Here is a 3,839-nt window from a genome sequence, read left to right on the forward strand (position 1 = left end):
TTTTTTTTTTTTTTGTATTTTTAGTAGAGACAGGGTTTCACCGTGTTAGCCAGGATGGTCTTGATCTCCTGACCTCGTGATCTGCCCGCCTTGGCCTCCCAAAGTGTTGGGATTACAGGCGTGAGCCACCGTGCCTGTGGACGCTCCTCAAAGTTTTTAACCACACCTGCTCTTGTGGCAGAGGGGCGCAAACAGTCGGGCACATCTGTTATTTCTGCTGACCCACATCCATCCACCTTCCCGAAAGCTCAGGTTTCCTGTGGGGAAATGGCCCTCATCCACACTTGGTCTGAGGAGTTTGGCTGAGCCGGATTCCCTGCCTCACTTCCAGAGGTGGACAGGTGATTCAGGTCTGGCCAATCAGCATACCCCCCTCCCCCACGCTGAACCTGTCCAATGGGAGGCTACCCTGGGACCCATGCTGGGACTGACAAAAAGGGAGGCCGACTGCCGTGATGGACCTCCCTGAATGAGGGTAAGGTTCTGGGGCTCAGGAAGGTCTCCAGGGCCTGGATTAGAGATAATAATTACCATGTCACAGATGACTAAAAGAGCCTCAAAGCACATTAGCACCCCCCAACCTGTTCTGCTTCCTGGTTCCTCATCTTGGTGACATCTCCACTGTCTACTAGAAACAGACACCATCACATGTCCTGCATTTACCTCTTTATGTACCTCTTTTTAAACTTTTTTTTTCAGACAGAGTCTCTCTCTGTCACCCAGGCTGGAGTACAGTGGCACAATCTCGGCTCACTGCAACCTCCACCTCCTGGGTTCAAGCAATTCTCCTGCCTCAGCCTCCTGAGTAGCTGGGATTACAGGCACCTGCCAACACGCCCGGCTAATTTTTGTATTTTGTATTTTTAGTAGAGAGAGGGTTTCACCATGTTGGTCAGGCTGGTCTCGAAGTCCTGACCTCAGGTGATCCACCTGCCTCAGACTCCCCAAGTGCTGGGATTGAGCCACTGCGCCCAGCCTAATTTTTGCATTTTTAGTAGAGGCGGGGTTTCATCATGTTGGCCAGGCTGGTGACCTCAGGTGATCCACCAGCCTCAGCCTCCCAAGGTGCTGGGATTACAGGCGTGAGTCACCGCACCCAATCCCACATCTATTTTTTAATCAAGGCATGCTCTGCCTTCAAGTACACCCTCCATGATGTCTGCCAGAAATACCTTTCAGGAAGGCAGCTCTCAAGGGCATTTGCCTACTCAAAAATCCTAGGTAGACATTTAGATTAGTTCAGAGGCTTTCGGTAACCTAAACCAGAAATCTTGAACTCAAATGCCCACCGTGGCCACGCAGGAAACGTGAGCCGAGTGAGTGGAGTATCTGTATATAACACATGAGATTGTCTTTGTTCCCACAAAGAGATATACTTGGTCTTTCTTTTCCTGAAACACATGTCATCTCAGCCTCTTTTGTTTTCCTGCTTTTAATAAGATGCAGAAAACAGCTGTGAAAGCACAATGCTAAGTGGCATCTGACCCTCGGCCTATGCTGGGGAGGCTGTTAGGGAGTGGCAGGGACTGTGGTGAATTAAAGCACATGATCTTTCAATGGTGGGGTCACAGCTCGATGGCTATGCAGAAATGCTGACCTGATTTTCCAAAAGAAAGCAAAAATCAGGATTCTTATGGCATATCCCCCCATTTTTGACAGGCAAATAATTCCAAGCTTTTAAAAAGCACCGTGTGAGTCATTCTCTCATACCACTGGTGGGTGTCTAAATCAGTATAATCTCTAAGGATAGAAATTTGACATTAGCTACTAAAATTGTAAGAGCAATACTCTTTAACTTGACACTCCCACTTCTGGTATTCTTCCTGCACATACACTTGCTGTGTGCAAAATGATATGTTCAAGAAAATTTACTGCTGCATTGTTTGCAATAGTGAAAAAACTGAACTAATCTAAATGTCTATCTAGAGGGTCCTGGTTAAATAGATTACATTTGTAAAGGAACATTATGCAGCTATAAAAATGAGTGCTTTTTTTTTAAGATATGACAATAGCACAAGTGACAAAAGACAAAACATAACTGGACTCCATCAAAATTAAAACTTTTGTGGAAAAGAGGACGTTATCAAGTGATAGACATAGAAAGTGAAAAGACAACCTGAGAAATGGAAGTAAATATCTGTAAATCATGGTAAGTAAATATCTATAAATCATCTAATAATATCTGTATCTGTAAATCATCTGATAAGGGGCTTTTATTTAGAATATATAAAGAACTCTGACAACTCAACAATAAAAAGGCAAATAACCCAATTAAAAATGGACAAAGGGCTGAGTGCGGTGGCTCATGCCTGTAATCCCAGCACTTTGGGAGGCTGATGTGGGCGGATCACTTGAGCTCAGGAGTTCAAGACTAGCCTGGCCAATGTAGTGAGACCCTGTCTCTGCTAAAAATACAAAAATTAGCTGGGTGCAACGATGTGCACCTGTAGTGCTAGTTACTTGGGAGGCTGAGGCAGGAGAATCACTTGAGCTTGGGAGGCGGAGGTTGTAGTGAGCCGAGATCCTGCCACTGCACTCCAGCCTGGGCTGGAGTGAAACCCTGTCTCAAAAAGAAAAAAGAAAAAAGAAAAAAAAGGCAAAGGATTTGAATAGATATTGAACAGACATTTCCCCAAAGGAGACAAATGGCCAATAAGCCATGAAAACATCCTTAGTCATTAGGGAAATGCAAATCAAAACTACAATGACCTATCACTTCACACCCACTAGGATGGCTATAATTTAAAAATAATAATAATAATAAGGCTGGGTACCGTGGCTCATGCCTGTAATCCCAGAACTTTGGGAGGCTGAGGCAGATGGATCACTTGAGGTCAGGAATTTGAGATCAGCCTGTCCAACATGGTCAAATCCCATCTCTATTAAAAATACAAAAATTAGCCGGGCATGATGGTAGGGACCTGTAATCCTAACTACTCGGGAAGCTGAGGCAGAAGAATTGGTTGAACCTGGGGGGCAGAGGTTGCAGTGAGCCGAGATCGCGCCACTGCACTCCAGCCTGGGCGACAGAGTGAGACTCAGTATCAAAAAAAGAAAGGAAGTGTTGGTGAGGATGTGGAGAAATCAGAATTCTTAAATATTGCTGATGAGTTTGTAAAATAGTGCAACTGCTGGAGAAAACAGCTTGGCACTTTCTCAAGAAGTTTATAATTTACCATGTGACCCAGCAATCCCACTCCCAAGAGAAATGAAAACATATCCACAAAAAAACTTGTACACAAATGTTCTCAGAAGCATTATTCATAATAGCCAAAAAGTGGAAACAACCCAACTATTCATAAACTGATGGACAAACAAAATATGTTTTATCTAAACAATGCAATCTATTTGGCCATAAAAATTAGTGCTAATATGACAACATCAACTTTATGCTAAGTGAAATAAGTCAAACACAAAAGACTACACAGTGTGTGATTCCATTAGTATAGCATGTCCACAATGCGCAAGTCCATAGAGACAGAAAGTAGTTCAGAGGTTGCAAGGGCTCAGGTGAAAGAGGAATGAGGAGTGACTGTTAATGGGTATAAACCAAAAATAAAATTAGAAGGCCCTTTGCAACCATCTAAATGGACTCCCTCCTTGGCCAGCACACCCTAAAATTTAACCTGAAAGACCAGTTCAGGCCACAGTGGGAGATGGGAGTTGGACATGCCTCATTATACCCCTCCAACATTAACATCAACACAGACCATAAGTCTGATAAGAAACATTTGTCTATTCTCTCTATAGCCTGCTACTGGTAGGCTTCAACTGCATAATAAAACCTAGGTCTCCCGGCCGGGCGCAGTGGCTCACGCCTGTAATCCTAGCACTTTGGG

At 44.1% G+C, this 3,839-nt stretch overlaps 1 protein-coding gene and 1 pseudogene across 1 annotated transcript in view; one reads left to right on the top strand and one right to left on the bottom strand.

Moving 5' to 3' along the window:
• The window catches only part of LOC105552547, a 4,057-nt pseudogene extending 3,132 nt beyond the window's left edge, over positions 1 to 925 (top strand).
• Positions 1 to 3,839, bottom strand: part of B9D1 (B9 protein domain 1) — a 49,564-nt gene that overhangs the window by 41,140 nt on the left and 4,585 nt on the right. The gene's annotated exons all lie outside the window — the stretch shown is intronic.

The sequence above is a fragment of the Mandrillus leucophaeus genome, unplaced genomic scaffold (assembly GCF_000951045.1).
Source record: "Mandrillus leucophaeus isolate KB7577 unplaced genomic scaffold, Mleu.le_1.0 Scaffold564, whole genome shotgun sequence".
In the NCBI taxonomy this organism is placed as follows: Eukaryota; Metazoa; Chordata; class Mammalia; order Primates; family Cercopithecidae; genus Mandrillus; species Mandrillus leucophaeus.